Source organism: Rhea pennata, chromosome 3 (assembly GCF_028389875.1).
Source record: "Rhea pennata isolate bPtePen1 chromosome 3, bPtePen1.pri, whole genome shotgun sequence".
Taxonomy (NCBI): Eukaryota; Metazoa; Chordata; class Aves; order Rheiformes; family Rheidae; genus Rhea; species Rhea pennata.
The window spans coordinates 7,539,901-7,560,829 of record NC_084665.1 but is presented as its reverse complement, the minus strand read 5'-3'; positions in this window follow the sequence as shown (position 1 = coordinate 7,560,829).

The window sequence follows — 20,929 nt, the reverse complement described above, 5'->3', positions numbered from 1 at the left end:
AGCATTTTTTTTTCCATTTCATACAGGGGGAAAAAAAGAAGTCAGATCTGACCCAGTGACTTCGATGACAATGGTGAGAGTCCTACTTTGTACAATGAGTTATAAAGACAGAATTTTTACTCTTGGGTGGGCACTTTAACATTCCTAGCAACAGCGCTTAGCTAGTAGACTTGCTGAGGTTACCGACGAGAGCTCTGGTTATTGGCACCAGTGACTCTGGTATGTAGGAATAACCCTGACGGACCCGTCCGTGTTCTCTTTCTTTTTCTTTTTTTCTCCCCCCCCCCCCTTTTTTTTCTGGATTCACTTCTAAATTTCACGACACAATTAAAAAAGGACTGTCAAAGTGCAATTCACTGTCATTGCCATCTCTATTTCTGAATATTTCCCACAACTTTAGTTTCAGGTACACAAACTTCATACTTTTACAATAATTTGGGTCATTTCCAATTGGAATTCAAAACCAGGTGTCAGTCGTGAAGTGTCTCGAGGCTATCAAAATAACTGACTATGTCACCTTGTCCTCCTAATGATCCTTATGTATTTAACATAAACATCATAAAAGTAAGTGCTTATTCAAGCAGGACCGCTACATATGTTTACCTGGGCTTGTTTTTTCTAACTTGCACTGAGTATAAAAAATAGTCAGGAAGGGAAAGAAATGTTAGAAGCTACAACAGAGCATCAAACTATAGATTTGGAAGTTTGATGCTTGCTGATGTTTCAAATAAACCCCAGAAGCTACTCTTGTGGGGGGTCATAATGATGCTCGCAACCTATTTGGAGACTATTTCTTGCCTTACAGCGCTGTGTACTTCTCATTATAATGATAATATCTAGCATTTATATGGCTATTTACATCCTTTAAGTGCTGTACCAACAACTAATTAATCCTCACAACACCCCTGTGGGGTAGGTAAGTATTATTATCCCCATTTTATAAATGGAAAAACTGAGACATAGAGGGGGAAGAAGCGACTTGCTGGAAGGTACTCAGCAAGTTATAGGCAAAACTCAAATTGGAATGCAAGGGCTCCCTGGCTCCCAGGCACAACCTCTGTCTGCTCAGCCGGACCATGTCCGCCTCAGAGTCATGGTTACCTCCAAAGCTAGTCCAAAAAGCCCCCAGCACCATCCAGCATGCAGTGCTTGCATTATATGCTTCTGACAGTTGAACCATGACAGCAATGTCAACCAGTGGAAGAGGCTGCCCAAAGAGGTTGTGTGGTTTCCATCCTAGAAGGTTTTTAAGATCTGGCTGGACAAAACTCTGAGCAGACTCTGCTTGGAAAAGCAGGTTGGGTTAGAGACCTCATAAGGTCACGTCCAACCTCAATTATCCTATTTTACGAAGTGAAAGCTGAAGGAACAAATTCCTCATCAATTCACACAGTTAACTCTATTCTTTCAATCCGGGTTCTTCCTTCAGGTACTTTGACTTAAACCTGTCCTTTGGTAGGCATAGCTACACGCAGTCTGTACTAACACAGAGAGGTAAATATAATGGTCTGTGTGGCTGTTTAGCAGGGAATTTAAAAAACTGTGTGATTTCTGTAAACTGTTTCCTAGTTCCTATCCAAATTTAAAATCACCACAAAATATGATCCCTAATGAACTTTTCCATGAGAAAACACAACCTCTCAATTTTCTTCCAGCTATATTTCCTAGCAAAGTCCGATCATGAACCAGGAAAACTTGAAAATAAAATCTTGAGGGTTACTTTTAGGATTGCTAAGAGGCAGCCTAAGGCTACCTGCTGTTGTCACTTTGGCACACAAGTCCATACTCTGTACTCTACGAACAGGACAAATTCCATCTCTTTGCAGCCCTCTCTTCATCAACACTGCTGTATTCAGCTCAAAAAAAAAAAAAAAAAAAAAAAAAAAAAAAAAAAGAGAGAGAGAGAAAAAAAAGAAAAGAAAAGAAAAGAAAAGAAAACCACAGCAATAACAACAGGAAGGATTCTCTATTCAGCTGACCCTCATTGCTGCAATATCCCAAGAAAAATCAAACCTCATAGCCCAGACCCCCAGAGGTACTCAATCTCCTCAGCTGTAGCTAGTTATTTAGGGGAGCTCTGAGTCCCTTTGGGGAAAAATAAGTAATTAAGTTTTGAAAAGTGCTGGGTATCCTGCAGCTCCTACCAAAACAAAACTGAGCTGTTTGGAAAGTTTAGTCATTCATTACAATGCCTAATGGGAGCTATTGGATGCAAAGTTGTTTTAGGAATCAAGCCTTAAACATCTTTTGTCAAATTCTCTGCTTTCCGATAAAAGATTATTTGTATATCTTTGTATCTACTTTAGCAAATAGAAGAAACTACCATACCCAGACTACCTGAACATAAAATTAGCAGTCACATTAGCAGTAGGAGGCAAAAGATAAGGATACATTAGAAGCAGATAACATGAAAAAGCAAGCATATGTTTTTACATGCAAAACTACGAATTAGTTGCATAGTCACAAAGAAAGGTTCTTTATAATACAACAACATAAATACATTTTTTGCCAGAAAAGTCATAACAGCTCTTTTTGAGCATTTGAGCCAGACCTGCACAAAACCAACCCTCCTCCCAGACCTCTCTCTCCTCCAGCCACCTGAGAAATACTGAAGAGTAGCTAAAAACCTCCTCCACCAGCTGTGATTATCTGCTGCTTTATTTCACGTTATTTCCCATTCATAATATGCAAGAAAAATGAGAGCCAGGTTCCTTCTTCCCTTATTCTGTCTGTGGTCAGTTTACACTAAGAAAGAAGGGATTTTGAGAGTATATTTTACTTTCACCTGCGTTTGTTGATAATAGAGCTTTTTTATTCCAAAAATCTAACCCATCGCCCTACATACAGTCAAGCATTGTTTTGTACTGAACCATACGTTTTTCTTCCCTAAAGAGTAAGGAAACCCCAGCAAAGCCCAGCAGGAACATCTCAGAATCCTGAACTTGTAGGTGAACTTTACTTTCTCATAGTTTTCTCTCTGTGCTTTTTCAGCAACAAAACCAAGGGCCAAACTGTATTTAATACCCTTAGAAGTGATGTTTAAAAATGCCTACAGTGAACACACGACTGTTTAGCCAGCTAGGGCTGTGTGTTAGACACCTGTTGGAAATGCTGCGTTCTTGCAATCTATGTGCTGGTCACTGTTTAAGTGACATACTGAGAACCTTTGAGCTACTCCGTTTCCAAACATCTCCCTGGGGTGCTTCACCACACGGTTGGCTGTGACAAGGAAACAGCTAGATTTACAGAAGTGGCAAAGTTAGTGTTGTAGCAAAGCGTCCCAAGTTCAGGAAAGACTGCAACATGATAATGTTCATAGCCTTTTAACACACACACAAACACACATATATACAATGCATTACATGCATACCTATGTACACATACAGCTTTCATATGCATCAGTGTCTACTGGGATACAGATTTGTGATTACAGACAACGATATAGGCAAAGCTACTACGGTTAAAGCCTTTGCAAGAGTTATTAAGCTGTTGACAATATGAGAATCGGATGAATTTACCACTGGTTCAGTAATTGTCTTTCATATATGAGCAACCCCCCTACACACAACTTTTATGATTCATCATATTTATTTTTTGTTTCCTCAAGCAACATCTTTTATTAGTTGCACACTCACTACAGAAATTTAATTTCTGCAAGAGAACAACAAAGCAGTTGATTATTATTATTGAGAATCTGGTACAACACGGAGTGAAATAAAATCTATAAGGCATTAAAATGACAGATTAGGCAAGAGCTGTATTCATTTACAAGTGTTAGAACATCATGTTAATGCCTCACAAGCACAACATAAAATGAAAATCAACTCTTTCATGCTGCTTTACTAATACTGCAAAGCTCCACGGAGCACAAATAGTAGTCCCAGTTAAAGAGGCACTGTCCTTTTGTAGCTTCTACGTGCAGCAGGTTTAACACTTGATGGAAAACTCTCTTCAGATACTAACTGGCCATAAACTTTACATTTTTATCACTTAACCTATCTAAAGGTGATTATTACTAATCCCTGCCAGAATATGTCTGTCAATTTGTATATGGCTATCTCTTAAGGAAATTTTAGAATTTGTGCACAAAATTGTCATTAGAAATGTTGATTTGGAAAGTGCTGTATTTAAAATTTTGCTTTTCTCATTCACTCGTAAACTGCACAGTATCGGATCCAATTTTAGATTCAGATTACATTTTACTGCAGCTTCATTTACTATCAAAGTTTCTGAACATAAAGTGGCAGGACATGCAAATAGAAAGACTTGAAATACTCACTTTACCCTCGCCGGTCCAATCACTAGTATACCCATTTGATTGTATTTGCATTCTTGTGACCATGTTCCATATTACTAATGTTTCTCTTGGACATATCACCATTCCTTTTTTTCTTAAACTCACACTTCATCACAGCAGAAAAATGTGAAAACTGCTTTGAAATATGATGTTATTTGTTCAAATTGTTCTATGTCTTGAGGAAAAGAAATCAGTGGATTTTCTTTAGTAACAACTCTAGAAACAGGCTGTGATCTTTTCTACCTGAACACATTCTTAATGATTAAACACCTGTAAACATTTTGGGGGCACGTTTGTGCTCCAAAGGATGCCTGTTACTTGTGTAGACGATTGGGTTGTATCAGTACAAAACTCAACATTGAATGGAAACTCTTTTAAAGAAGTTGGACGAGTATTTTCAGGTTTAGCCTGTGCCAAATGCCATGTGGCTGTGACTGCCTTGCTGCCAGCGCCCAAGCTACTGCAGCTGCGCTGGCACAAGGGATGGCCACAACTCCCAAGCCAGGACATCTCCTGAGTGGGAGAAGCAGAGAACGGGGCAGGGCCAAGTCCTGCCTGACCAAGGAGGGGAAGCCCGATGACAGACAGAAAGAGCCGTCTGGAAAGCGATATTCGAAAGGAGGAGTGGAGTTGTTTGGTGTCTTTAATTATGGAAGTTTAAGACTGCATGCAGGGTAAAGATTTGGGTAAAGGCCCTCCGCTTTGTTCAGAAATAAGGGATGTGAAAGGTCCCACTGCAGTCCCAGGCTTTGGGGAAGAATGCTTTAAAGGGGAAGCTATGGTCCTACAGGAAAAACCTAGGAGAAACAGTTGCATACTTCTTGTAACAGAGAGAAAAAGTATCTTTCCCCCCTGCCCAGAAAAAAGGCATACAGAAAGGCTTGTTTTCATAACATTTTAGGGGACATCTGACAAAATTATTACAAAAGGTATTTTGAGGCAGGAACATCCAGAATTTAACATATGTATATGTACATACTGGTATATACATATGTATATGTATATGCCAGTATGTATAACATACTGGGCAGGCCTGTAAATCAGCTAAACAAGGGGGGTTGGTCTTTACCTCAACCATTATATGCTATCCTTTAAAGACAGATTATAAATTACACAAAAATGAACAGGAAATAGCACAGCTTTGTGTCCTATATTTTGCAATAACAATTATAAAACTTTCCGACTTAAATCCCAGGAGAACAGATCTCTTTTGTTGCAGTTACAGTGTTAACAAATAAAAAGCTAATTTCATATCTACCTTTGCCATAACATTGTGTCTTCCACCAAAAACAAATGCATGACTGCATAACTAAGAGGCATGAACAAAGAAGGAATGGCCCAAGTATTGTACAGTCCCATCTCAGTATCAGGCAGAATAAAAACCTGAAGAACAGTGCCTGATGCTTCGTTTGGCACATTGGGGTGTAATACGTAAAACAAAAGGAAAGTAGCTGATGCTCAAAAGGATTATTAAGGTTCCCTACAGCCAGTTGCTCTCGTCTCATGAACACCAGGGTAGGGGACACCAATACACTTAGAAAGCTGCCAAAACAGAAGTTGAAATTCAGAAGGCACAGCCAATGGCAGGTATATACTTAAATACATATCCACCAAACATTAAATGATATGATATAAAATCCTAAAAAGTATCAAGAAATCGTGAACAGTGCTTTCCCCAAAGGCATTCCTGGACGTTGCAACAGGATTTCCCCTTTCTTTGTAACTTTGAAGTGAGTGACAGCGGCCTGAGAATTTGGCATAGCAACACTAACCTTAGATGCTAACGTGCTTGTGTACAGCAGTAATAGTGTCACCACACCAAACACATAAACTCAAAAAATTATGTTCTCCAAGTTTAATTTGTTTCGTTGCTTTCCTCTAGATTTATTTAGTTTTTAAACTAGTATAAAACTCACCTTACTCACTGCTCTGAAACACCACCAGCAGATTCGGTGAAAACCTCCAAAAAGAAAAAAACTAGAGAGGGTATTGTGAGAACTACATCTCCGTCTTTGTCTCCTCGAACCACAGAAAAAAAAATAACACCCGCTGTTCTGGACGGTGCTTTCACCATGCAGCATGCTATGTTGGCCTCCTCTCTGTTTACCATCTCTCAATGAAGCTCTTAAACTACAATCATCAACACGGCATTTATTTTTTCACCAGCATGAAACATAGGCGAGATGCAGCCTACTCTTACATAATTGCAGCACCCACCCTCCAGAAGTCTACATCTAAACTAGATACCCTAGCACTCCATTTATGATCAAAAAAAAAAAATACTTTTAGGTCATTTTTCACCTGGCCTGTTTTAGGTAATTTGCTTTGTGATGAGACAGTATTTCCAAATGACTGCGAGGGGCCTAGTGGTTCGGACCCAGCAGCCCCACTGTACACACTCACATTTGGTCGGCTGAGTTACTCTCTACCGTCAATGTGTTTCCATTTGGTGCTGTTATAACCATGCAGTGATAAATTTCAAGAAGGTTTGCAAATAACTGAGCAGTGAAATTTCAAAATAGTCTTCCAAATGAAGTAGTGAGAGTAAACAGTTTTAAAAAGAGTTTTGTAATTTCAAGAAAGGAGCTGTCTAAAGAAATAGAAGAACTCCTGGAGAAGAGAAGTTAGTTTCTTAATACAAGTTTTTAAACTATCTGATGCCCTGGTCTAAGTACAGTTGAAAACAACAGACTGGATTGTTACTACACTGTATATATTGCATTACTGTGAGATCTCAAGATCAGAAAGGACTTTTTAATTGAGTCTCTTTGAGGATTTCTACACCCCCATCTCCTGAAGCATGGTGTACATCTTAAAATACTCTGGGAAAGTTATTTAATAAATGCTCCTCTACTCTGAGGACCTATGATGCTAGGGTCTTCCCTCTTCCAGGGATAAAGTCCGAGCCTTTGGTCTACTACCACAGGTTTAGAGAAAGGTGCTGCGAATCATTTTGCAGCCAGATCTTGTGCAGACATGTGAATTAAGTGTTTTATGGACCCTTCTAAATGAGACAAATTTCTCTGCAATTGTGGCTTGGGTGATCCTTTCTGCTCTTATCTTCCTATGAATGTGTCAGAAGCACCACAGTTGTCTACACAGGCCAAACAAATGAGAAAAAATATGTAGCAAAAATGTTATAGGTAGTATGCTAGCAAAGTATACTGGATATAAAAGAGATGCCAACTCTTAGATAGGCAAAACAAAAATAATCTAGACATGTAAGGATCATGTTTTAAGAATGTTGAATCATATCCTTAGATGATTTCCTTCAAAAACACTGCAGAAATCATTGCAAAATCTCAGAGTGATGCTTTGTCATTCTATACACCTGAAGCAAACATTTTTTTTTAATTTTTAAAATTTGATAAATTGAATTATCTCCTCTATTGAAATGTCATAAAGAACTTAAGAAATTAGGTTTGATTAGGAAAAGCTTTAGATTTCTCTACTAGAGGTGTTTTTAAGGATAGACTTATAAAGTTTCATATAAGAAATTAAAAATAAAGCGAAAAAACACAGTGGACATGGAATAAATTACATCATCTTTTAGATTCAGAATATCATTTCACATATTTGTTTTGCATTTAGTTGCAAAGACAAAAAAAAAAAAAAAAAAAAAAAAAGAAGACGACATTCTAAAACTTGAAATGGAGTCTACACCTATATTTTTCTTCCTGCCTTGCCTTGCTTTGTGGCCTGTGTTGTAGGGTAAGTCTCCACTGCTACAAAGATAGGAGTATAACATGATTTTATTGCTATTTGCCTGTGAGACCATCATTCACAAAATGGAAATTTTAAAGGGATTTTTTTTAACAGAACATTTCACATAGTGAATTACATCCAAATAAAACCTTACTATGCAAGGCAAACTGCAATAGCATTACAGTTCTGTGAATCCTCTTGTTATAGGGAACTAGCAGCAGGGACAATGTCTGGGAACCAGGAAAGACAAAAATGGAGAAATATTACTAAAGCTCAGAAAAATAATATACACAGAGAGAGAGAGAGAAAAAGAAATAGAATCGTAAGGCAGGTGCAGTATTTTGGATGACGTGGACAAGTAAACTGCTGAGAATGAGAGGGAGTAAGAAAATAGAGCAGTACAGCAAAGGAAGATTATTTCTTCAAGGAAAATGGAAAACTAGGGAAAGATCATACCTCACCGATGTTAAGGTCTCTCTTAAATATGATCATTTGTTCAGAGACTGCTTTCAAGAAAAACTAAGACTATAACACTTAAGCAAAAGCTCTACATTTGCTCTCTTTAATTGTACGTTCGTGTACTGTACAGGCAGTTCTACTGAATGATCAAGAATCATCTGAACAGCAACTTACTTGATCAGCAAAGAATTGATGACTAGATAAATATTCAATCTACAATACAAAAATACTTTTGATTGACATGTATGTTTCAGAAAAGTAATTTTGCAAATGATGACTTAATTCTGAACAGCAGATTTCTTACATTTTCTCAAGAACGAGCACCTCTGACCACATTATTGCTGCGTTCCCTTTCCTTTAATTCAAGGGATGAAGATATCAACATCTCTTTGTGTACTCACCCCACAAATGAGCTTTCGCTATAGGTGTCCTATTGTGCAGTATAGTAGGAATCGGGATCTATATGGAACTTTTCAACCTGTCACCACCTAACTTTTTAAATACTCAGTATTTTTCTCCCAATTGCAGACCGCTATCCTCTCACATAGGAGAGGAAGGAAGGGAGTGCAGGCTAGATTCACATCCAAAATGTGAATTGTACCTTGAAGGACTGAGGGCTTTTGTTTTATTCTCTTTTCAAGAGAAGATAGTTTTATATACAGAATTCTATTTTACAACATGTCTACCTGTGGTTATATACGTGTCATGTAGCTGTATATTAAAAGTATCCACAACTAGTCAGGGCCATTGACATCCTACGCCACATCGGAGAGTGAAAGCCAAAAAAGTGACATTAAGATTATTATTAGCAATATTAATGAATGCAAAGACTTATTTCCCTAAGCAAGTTGTAATACACTGGAAACTGAGGATGCTGTACATTGCCTAGTAACTGGTGCATGTTTTACAACAGTAAAAGGATGATTGGATGGGCAGCTGAGTCCTCTCTTTGCCCCTAAGATTGCTTTGGGAGTAAAACCTGAGGAAAGCTGTCGTTTCTGAGAAGAATTCAGCAAGAAAAGAGAAAGAGGGTGTTTTCCAACAGTAAGTAGAGAGAATGAGATTCCAGGAACCTGAAATCGAAACAGGGGCAAGAGCTAATGCTGCGCAAAAATCTCAAACTTTGATAAAGGAGTCTGTAAGGACGGACACAGACAATGTGGCTTGAAAATTTGACCTGTAGAGCTATTTTATGAAATTTTATGTGTGCGTCAAGCACAAACATGTAGTCAAGATAAAGGCATGGTAAGGACAAGCTCATCCTGAAAGACTTAAAGACTCAACTTACAAAGGTATTTAACAAGAAAAAGCAACAAGCTATTCAGAACACCATGAAAAAGACTATTTGGTAATGCTTCTGCTTCTTCCTGTTGAGGAGTTCTCAAAGCACTGGATGCGCTTTCTTGTCAAGATATTTCTGCTTTCTGATCTAACAAAGATAACCTTGTCACCCATCTTGTTTGACAACGGTGAAAAGGACACTTGCCATGTTATTATCAATATGCCTTTCCTTAGACTTAGAGCAATTCCCTCACTTTCCCAGACCTGGGAAGAAATAGGGGCCTGGATGAAAGTCACTCAGTTAAAGTTCAATCTATTATAAAGAGATCAAGCCTATTGTCAGAAGGAAGTATCTAAGACTCTGCCAGCACCAATAACTGTTCCCTTACCCACAGGCAGAGATCTGCCTACTGTCGTAACTACTCATAGTCTCCAAAACTCAGCAGACATATCTGTACTGACGGAGTGAGCAAAATGGACAAAGGCAAACTCCTGACATCTCTAACTTTGTCAAAAGGCACACCTCCTTTCCATTTTAATGCATCTTATTGTTCTCCTTTTTCTTGGTTTTAAATCTTATTAGTTGTACCACTCTCAAACTGTAATTAAACAAGAAATGAGGTAGAAGCCACATCTTGATGGAGGAAGGTTGCCTATCAGGTAAGCAAAACCCATCTGCAAGAATATAACTCACCTCTTTCCTGCATTTCCCACCCTTCAAATGCTGGAGGAGCAAAGCACTGGAGTGGGTATGGTTCATAAACCTCATGGACTACTTCGGTCTGGTGAACAACCAGCAGTACCTCAAAACTGGACTCCAAGAGTGCCGGAACTAGAACTCTCTCAGCTGCATGGAATTAACCAGTCAGGAATCTAACATGCAGCTGGCAACATTTCCAAATAACTGACCAGAACAATAAAGTCTTAAGTCGCACTGGACTGCTACAGTAAGAAAGTGTTTTGCTCCCCACTGATCTGCAGAAGTATCTGCCTCCAAAGGAACTTCAGACTCATCTAAAGAATGGAGCATTTCTAACCCTGTCATTTCTTACTATGAGTAATGGTAGGTCCACTTTTAAGTTACTAAGACTTTCCTAATTAGTAAAGCTTTCTGAGCTGTGAACAGCCAGTCTCCACAGCTCACTCTTGTATTTGGTGATAACAGCTAGAAACAGTCAGAACTCACCAGTTCAACCAGGTTAAATGAATGTCAATTGTCAACTATTTCTCTAGTGAATATTTATCAGTAAAAGTCCAGGTATTCTTGGAACAACACAAGGATTAAAGCACCACCTCAATCTCCTCCTAGTTCTCTTTCCTAGAGCGCAGAATGTTTGGCCCATAAATATAGTTTCGTAATAAAAAGAAAGTTTCTAGAAATATGAAGAACATTTGTTTTTTTGTCTGCAATAGAAATTATGCTGTTGTTCCTGCTAAATGTAGGATTTCCTTTGGTGGCAAGATAGATCTATTTGGAACTTTGGTTGATGCTAATAACTTCATAGATCAACGTACGGTTTAATTGATGGAACAGATGGAAGACACAGACTCTGCAGTGTTAAAGAGTTATACTTAATGCATTGGAATAACTGTGACTTGTTTTTAAAATGTTCTTCTAATTGTTTGAACGGTTAAACAGTGCCATGAATTCTATTCGATATTTCAACTCATATTGGTTTACAAGTATATGAGTCTGCAAAATCAATGACTTGTAATTTTCTCAAGGGAGAAAATAATGTATGAATTAACAGAAAACAGGAGAAGTTTTAATGAGAACTACCATTTGTAGGACAAAGAGCTTTGCATAACCAAGGCCAGGATAATTCAGCTTTCAGTGCAACAAGGCACTTCAGTACAGGTTAAAGCCCCTCCAAATTCCAAAAAGAATCTTAGATTATATTTAAGTGTTTTGATAAAACTGAATGGTTGGCATGAAATCTCAACACACAAATGAGTAACACACTCAGCAAAAGAACTGGCTCTTCCAAAACTAAGTATAAATATAATCATATCTTAAAAATTGCAACATTTTAACTGTGGTTTCCTGTTTACATTTAATGTTAATTGCACATGATTGTTTATATACAAGACGACGGTGAATTTGTTGATAAATCAAGATTTCTCTTCAAGGCTGCTTGACCCTCAGGTTATCCTGAAAAATCATTCTTTTTGGTAGCATGCAATAAACGCTAATTTGATAATAATATCTTTCCTTCACTCAGATCAATATGGATAGATGAAATTTGACCAGGCCGAAATGAGAAAGACCCATAATTCATGTAAAGTGCATGCGGCAGAAACAGAGACGAAAGGCTGTACTTTGAAAAAGATTATGAACTTACCCTAATTTATTGCTACACTGCATTCAAGTTAAAAAAAAAAATAATAATAACAACAACAAAACCCACTTATTCCAATTTCTTTCCCATCACATTACTGTATTTCTTTTTCAGAGCAGGCATTATAATTTCAAGAGTGGGAAATTAGTTCAGGCTGGATTGGGTTTTTTGGCCAAAGCTGGAGATGCATGAGTTGCTCAGTGCTCAGAATAGCCCCAGAGAAGCTCAAATGATTCAAAAGATATCACATCCATCTCCACCTGTTTCTCCTGTGTGCTCTTGCATGATCCGCAGACCAGCTTAAAAGAACGGTCGAAGCTTGGCTTCTCCCTGCACTGTTAATTGCTTTCCAAAGGGGAAAGTTCACAATACGTTCTTCTCATCCCAGACTTGGACTTCAGACTGAGTACAATCTAATAAGATGGTTTATATAGTCCATGTTATTATGTAAGCGCATTAGATCAGCCACAGTCTACCCTGATCTGTTTAAACATCTATCTTTTAAGCAACACAAATAGGTTGACATAAAACGCTCTAAAAGGGCAGGTTTAAAGCATTCTAACCCTCTATGACTATATTTTAAAGGCACTGCATATCTCAAAAGCACCAACTCCTACTTATTTCAAGCAGGGTTAGATACCTACATATCTTAAAATATCATCAGGCATCTGTTTGTGCCGCTAGGAGTACAAATGCCTCAAAAATCTGCCCGGTGCCCTTCAGGGCACCTAATAGACACTAAGAATATGGAATTCCTCGTCAGTGCTAATTAACACAGAACAACTATAGGTGTAAGCACTTTCATATCACTCATTACTGAAAATGTGAAGAAGTGGTAAACTGCATTTCTTTTTACATGTACACCCACAAAGAATAGATCTCAATGGAAATGGGGTGACTAAACCCACAGAATCATGGAATGGTTGAGGTTGGAAGGGACCTCTGGAGACCACCTAGTCCAAACCACCTGATTTCCTCCCTATACTTCAGCACAAGGTGACTCTTTCCCCAGTAATATTCATTTGGCTTCCTGTATGGACAACAACTAGAAGTAGAGGCTACCAACACCACTCAATATATCTGCTGTTAACTACCAGCAGACTACACAGTTACCAGGTAATTCTGAAAAAGGAATAAGCTGAATAAGTAAATAAGCTTCAGAGTCCAACATAACACTCTGACATCCTGTCATGCTTCATCTTCCTCAGTTAGGCTTCTGTTATATTTTCAATAAACACATAGTCATCCAAACTCTGCCCTAATAGTATCAGTAATTCAAAATACAAGAAGGGGAAAAGGGCCCCCCTCCCCATGTTAACATTCATCTGCCCATAAACCCATTCTATGGGTTGCCGATAGAGAATAGAGAAGAAATCATTTCACTGCATAGCTTCAAGCAGAACATACACTCTGTGAACAGATTGGTGTAAATTGTTGTGTTTCCATCATATGTGAAATTCAATGGGCTTTTCATTTTCAGTATAAACCTAAACTAGTTAAAGTCAGTGTGTAGACACGCCTCTGCTATGAAACAGCAGTTCACATTAAAATTACATTATATTGTTTTGACATGTCTGAAGCAAAGGTTAAAATCATTTTTGCTGGACATTGTTTCTGTAATATTGCCCCACTGCAAAGCTTCAGTATGAACAAACCCAGAATGATGTGAAATATTTCTAATACAAATTTTATTTTTATGTGAAACTATTCAAATGCTGCTGTACAACATGAACTACCTGAACCAAATCAAATCCTCGGGTCAATTCCTTCTTCCAAGTGCTCCTTAGATAACAAAGTCTTGTTCTGCGAATCTGTTCAATATATTAAAGTTGATTCACTCGGACAGTGTGTAAGATATAATACATTAATCTGGGCCATTTCAATTTCTGAGGCTGGGACTATAAAACTGGTGTGCTGCATATCTAATTTTTTTTGAATACCTGATTTATGCATCCCTCTGATGCACAGTGTCGATGGTATGGTGGATGCGGCTGCTGCATTAACAACGGGCTGCATCAGCACTCAAATCTTATCTTGTTAAATCAGACAAATGTAGCTCAATGAAAAGGAAGGAATAAATGCCTACGATGGTTGAAAGGAGTGAATTTTAATCCTGTTTGTTAGGGGACTTTCATGGTGGGGGCTGAGTGACTGAGGCTGGGATGTCCACCAAGAGCTTATGGGAATATGAATTATTATATGCTTATACATACATACATCTACACATGTAATATATACAAAGACATAATTTTTCATTTTATTTATACACAGGCAGGTAAACATCCACACACCGACACTCATCCATATACAAACATACACATATCTTTAAAAACGAGGGAAATAAATGGCTTTTAGGAAAAGCAGGTCTATATTCACAAAGCATGTATTTCTATTTCAAGAACTACAATAATTGCTTCTTTGCAGCTAAATTATCATTTTAGCCATTGAAGCAAAAGTTATCACATGGACTAAGTATCCAGATACAGATTAGATTTTCAGAGTAATTATATATATTTATATGAGATGGAGTACCGCTGTAGTTCTATACACAGTCAATATTAATTTCAAGGAAAGAAAATGTTCCCGTGTTTGCACAATCAACAGGACCTTTAGAAATAAGCTTTAGGCCAGACAAGAAAAAAGTTTCAATGGCGCACGCAGCCTAGGTATTTACAATAAATCAAATTATTGTTAGAAATAATTCTTAGGGAAGACTTAAATCACTGATATTTAATTTGAACTCGCTTCTCTTATAAATTCCTGTATTTTATCTGCAAGTCATAAGTCAACATGGAAGCTTTGTTTATCTATCAATAAAGATGCGTTAATGAACAGGGAAGGAATGCAAAGCTGCTGTAGAAGGCTACTGCTATTTCTGTAAAAAGCAGAAGCAGGACATAGGAGGTCAGGTTACAGCCGGCATCATTTCATTGACTGAAAGGCGACACTTTGGAAATACATTAATTTGAAAGAAGTCAGTTTGGAAATGTGTTAATTAATCTTTAGCTCGTATTGGCTGCTCTTCTTCCCACGATGAGTAACTGTAACACAACAAAACGTTATGAGCAGTACGCCTCATCTTTGCACCCTCTCCTCTTGCACGCTCAGCTCCCGGGCACTAGGTCTCCATCTGTAACATTTCTATTGCTTGCAGCGAGAGCTCTTGCGACGCCGCACAAAGAAAATCGTGGTTGACCAGTATTGACGGAGAGGAGGACTGAAAAGAGTCTTTAACGCACCAATACCGCAGGTAACAACTAGCGTATCTGAAAAAGACCTAGGACCAAACACTTGAAAAGAAACGAAGTATTTGAGTGCTGCTTTCATTTCCCTTTCGACCAAACATGAAAGCTCATTTTTCTGTTCGTTAAATTAAAATGGTAGAGTTCTAGTCCCAAGTTAACTTCACCCAGCCCCGAAAAATAAATGGGAGGGAGGAAGGGAGGGAAAAGCAGCGGCAGAGGCCCAGACCTGACAGCGACAATTCCTTAAAGATATTTTTGAACCAATTATGCAGGAGAGGTTGGGTCACGCAGCCCAAATTTGTGCAGGTTAATGGAAGAGAATGCAAATAAAGACCGTATTCTCCCTTTTCCTAACGGTTGCGATGGCTTCCCTATATACCGTGCATTTTAAGAAGCGCCTGGATCAATACAAACCTGCATTCCTGGTTAGAGAACAAAGGCAAAATGCATTTATGCCGGTAACGCAGAATTTAACTAACAAGCGAGAGCTGATGGGCCTGCCCGCCGTGGAGGACAGCCGTGCATAAAACGAGCAAACCAAGATAATCGCGTTAATTGTCATAACGAAGGAAAGGTTTTGCGGCTTGCAGGAAGGCTCCCGCCGCCCGCTGCCAGGCGCGGCACGCCGCGCGCGCATCCGGGGCGAACGCGGGCCGGGCCTCGACGGCCGGCGGAGTTTCTGCCCGAGCGGCTCCGTCACGCGCTCGGCCCCCAGGGTCGGGCTGCGTTAGCCCCGCATTCCCCCCGCGACGGACTAAGGAGCCGGCAGCGCGCTCGCACGCTCCGGAAACGCCTTCCCGGCGGACGCTTTCCGCGCCCGCGAGAACTCCAGCTCCGCCGACAGCCTGGCGCTCTCCCCAAGCCGTGGCAGCAAAAAAAAAAATAAATAAAAATAAATAAAAAAAATAAAATAAAACAAAAGCAAGCCAGGAGACGTCGTCGTTAGGGTCGCGCAAGGCTGACCTCGTTGGCTGGGCTAATTTGATTGTGCCAGAACAAAAGCGCGGCGCCCCTCCGCCCGCCAAGCGCATGCTAATTACGCGATTTGCCCTTGATAAGACCTTGGTGGGTCATTCAGCAGTTGTGATCTGTCACTGACTTCTAATCATGTATTATCGTCTGGGTGAGTCAGAATGGTACCCTAAGCTTTCTGTCTTCACAGCGATGTGGCACTCTAATTACCTTATGCCAAGTGGATATGCAGAGACTGAATTAAGTGATCACTGTGATTGCCTTCAAAATCTTCTCTTTATCCTTTGTGTTGCTTCCCTGCAATTTACATTTTAAGATGCCGAGAAGCTTTGGTGAGACAGAAGATGCCACTCTAAAAAAATAATGATTTTTTAATTTATAAAGCGTAACACTGAATTTAAGTCGTACTGATTTCTTACAGTATTTAAACGCTGCTAAACAACATAGCTCAATATGAACCTTCCAGTAAACTTGTTGGAAATTATAAGGCATCCTTTACCTTTCAAGCTGTGACCAAAAGAAACAAAAAGACACCTAATCTCTCCCTAAAGTTTTAACAATTCAAAACTGCTATTTAATAAATAAAATTAATTATAAAGTGGTTGCTCCACATTTTTATCATGCCTATAAAGAGTGCATTCCAATACAACAAATACTATAGATTAAATTTAAAGCTTGAAAAGCTTCATCACTGTGTTTGTCGTGTTCATTAACAACAGTAAAGATGGGCTGACCCTGCAAGTCTTACAAATCCAGTAGCAAATTTCTCAAATTGGTTAATTCACTCTGTGGCAATTTAAGGGATCTGTGTTACATCAGCTATGAAAACACTCCGTATTTTACCCAGTATTTTAAAAATCTGCTAGAGCTATGCTATACTTCTCTATTGTTGCGTAGCAACTCTCAAAAACTACAAAGCAATCTGTTATGGTAAACCAGTTGTATTAACATCTGTATTTGCCCAAAGAATGATCTAATGCCTTTTGCAAAGAAAATGCGGCAGCATATCTCTAGGTTAAATAAACAAAGTAATGATTTGTAAAATTTGATAAGACACATTTTTCTGAATCATCCTCAAAAATATGAACTCTGAAGTGCTACTTGAAAGTTGTCACAAGACAGGCAAAAATTCCTCTCAATGCTATATTTATTGTACCACTAACAGAAAATAAGGATTTTCAAAGCTTTTCTGTATTGTGTGTCAATATTGCAGTATATTGATATTTTTTTTTATAGAAACAACCTGAAAAAGAAATAGTCAATAAAAACCATAAAGGACAATTGAGAAAAAATTGCAAGCCTTATTTTCCTTGAATCACATGATGCCCAAGAAGCGTTATTTGCCGAAACCCTGGTTTGCTTTGAGGTGGGGGGGGGGGGGGAGGAAGGAGAGAGAGGCAGAGCGAGAGAGAGAGCGCGCGCGCGCCTAGAAATAAGATGCATTCCCTGGGTGGCAAAACAAAAGAGCCCAAGAAAGGGAGAGAGGGGAAAAAAAAAAAAAAAAAAAAGCTGTAGAAAGTTGACACAGTCAAGAATAATGGCTAAATCTATCAAGTTTGATCAGGTCTGCTATAATGAAGTGGAGCTTCATATTCCGAGCAGGGACAATGAAGACAGAAGTCAGGCTCTAGAAATGTGCTGCTCACTTTGTGCTTGGAATATGCAGCAGCCAGCAGGGAGCCACGAGATAATTACACAGTATTTGTGTGGTTCCAGGAAGCTTCCTGCGCAGGTTGAATGCCCGCGCTGTATTAAAAGGCAGCACAGTGAAATGTTTTTAATGAATATTTTTGTCAGAGAAAGAAAAGGCATTTGAATGATTCTTGTGTATGCAGGGAACCAGAGGTGGAACATCACTGTCAAAATACAGGTACCTTTATTTATATTTACTCAGTTATTTACAGCTTCCAGAGCCTAATGTCCTTTCAATAATACAAATCACCACACTAGGTTAATGTTATTTAGGGATAATTGCACATACAATCCCTTAACTAATGTTTGCTGGTAATATGTTTCAGTGAAATCCTACATCAAAGTGTGGCTTGCAACTACTTTTATTTTTATTTCCAATAGCAGCTGAAATGTTTAGACATATTTAATCAGAAAACTCAAAGAAGAAGTAACACAGATGTTGATACTTACTATTCAGTAGCCCTTGGCAGTGATAGATCTAAAACACAAGAATACATTATTTCAGCATTCTGTAACTCTCACCTAACAGATGTGAATAATCCACTGAATTAAAAACCCCAGACATGATACTCATAAATGCTCATTTTGCAGTGCAAGCGGTTGTATTGATCAAAAACAAGACTCTGTTAAAAAGTTAATTTGAAAGGTTTGTCACTGGTCCACATTTCAACATAATTATCTACACCTAAGCAAACCTATATTTTGCTGTTTGCAGTTAAATCACTTCTGGTATGCGTAGATAATTTACTGTTATGTACCACTCAGTGTCCTTGTGTAAGATTAAATAACGCTGTTTCGATTTCAGAGCACTGCCCTCTGCAAGAAACACGCGTACGTATACCTGCTTCCTGCTCTCCACTAGTGACCACAGTTCACAAGCATCTCTCGGCATTAAAATTTTCACAATTTTTAAACAGCTACCGTGGTCAGTATTATAATTCCAACGTAATTCAACGGAGAGGAATGCCCCGGCCGAGCAAGGAGCCCCGGCAGCCGATGTCAGCCGGGGCCTCTCCACCCCTCCCGCCCCGATTCCCCGCAACGCTCACGCCAAAATCAAATTTATGCCTAGACCTAACCTACCAGAAAGGATCGAGGGAAGCCTAGGGATCCTTGGGGATTTTCTTAGGCATGCATTTTAATAGCTACGTTCTTTGGAAGAAATAATAAAATCATTTCCAGGCTACTTGCAAACCAGGGAAGCGTATGGGAGGAGTCGCCTCTCTCCCGCACTTCGGCGCTGACGCTTCAGGTTACCCATCGCATCGGAATGGTTTCCTCAACAGAGGACACAAAAAGTTCTTCCAAATTATCAACAGAACTCCTTTCTTTCTGCATTTTTAACTCTTCACTGTTTTTATGATTTTTTTGGAAATTAATTATGAAAATAATCACAGGGAAACAACAATTAAGTAGAAAAATGCTCCCTCTGAATTATGCTGTTGAAGAAAATAAAACAATAAGTTGACGTAGCACAGTGAACCCAAGAGCAATTTTTTTTTTTAAGGACACTAGAAAATTGTTGAATGCTTTTGATGTTGATAATTTTCATTAATAATTGATAGTTTTGATATTGATGATTTTAAAATTCTAAATATTTATGAAGAAAGGTTGAAATGTCCCATGTTATGTCATAGTATAATTATGGCAGCAAATTACACCCCAGGGCAACTCCATTTATTTCCTGTTTTGCTACTGGATTCAAATGCATCTATGACTTACATTTTTTTTTTTTTTTTTTTTTTTTTACTTAAATACCAAGTTGTGAAAAATTCCTGTGCAGAGAATAGACTAATAGGTTCGCTTCTTCAACAGCTTTTTATTTTTTCAAGAGGAATAAAAATGAAACTTCCTTGAATCACTGAGTACTTAAGCAATGTTACTTAGTCCTTGTTATCTACAGGGACTGATTCTGCACCTCTACATAAGAGATTAACCATAGGCAGGAACCAGTCTGGATGCAAAAGGGGAATAAAAGGGTCTCACGTATTTAACCCGTCCCTTTTTTCTTGTTTTGCCTTCCTATTTTAGCAGCACAGAGTGGAACATTTTCTGAAATGACCAAAGGACTAAGATAGAAATAGCTTGTTCAGAATTATCAGTGCTGTTTTCTTTTTTTGTTTTTTTTGTTTTTGTTTTTTTTGGTCAGGAAACTGAACGCGACATCAACTCCACTCTTTGTCTACAGCAGCTCTAATTTAAAAGGAAATCTTTCAATTACCAGATGAAGAGGTAAACAGCTGTCACATTTGGAACCCAAGTAAACATTATAACCTACATTTCATTCCCCTGAGCGAAAAAAAAAAAAAATAATGGAGAAGAACCTCCTCTTCTGCAAGGAAGGCAATGAGAGTTAAGTGATAGTTTTCATTTTATTTTTGGTAAGTTCTTAAAATTTCTGCTGTTCCAAATGCTTGAGACTGTCTTAAATGGTGGGATGATGATGACTGCTGCTGCGGACCTCTGGCTGTTTGCTGTTGCCTTTTGTGCTTACAGCAAATAGTTTGCAACTAATCAACCAAGACTACTCATGTTTGCTGAAGTTCAAATAGTTCTCTCTACTAACTATATTTTTCAGTAACTAAAATATCTAACTACAACTGATAACGTATTTATCCAGAACTGGGCTTTCACACACTTGCCATGGAACTCGAAGCCTAAATTACTCCATTTATGTTTGTTTCATTATTTTTTTCAGTAAGCTTAAAGAATGACTAACTCAAAAACCAGAATCTCCTTTTAGCTACAGCTGTCCATATAAGTCAGGGTGTTACCTCAGATTTACATGAGGTTGAGGGACAATGAGGTTCATTAAAGTCATTGGAATCCATCTGGGTTTACATAGGTTTGACTGAGACCAGAATTTGGCCTTTAAAATGGAATAAAAAAGAAACAGTAGCGTAATCACCGCTGTACACAGTTTCTCCTTGCAACTGCTA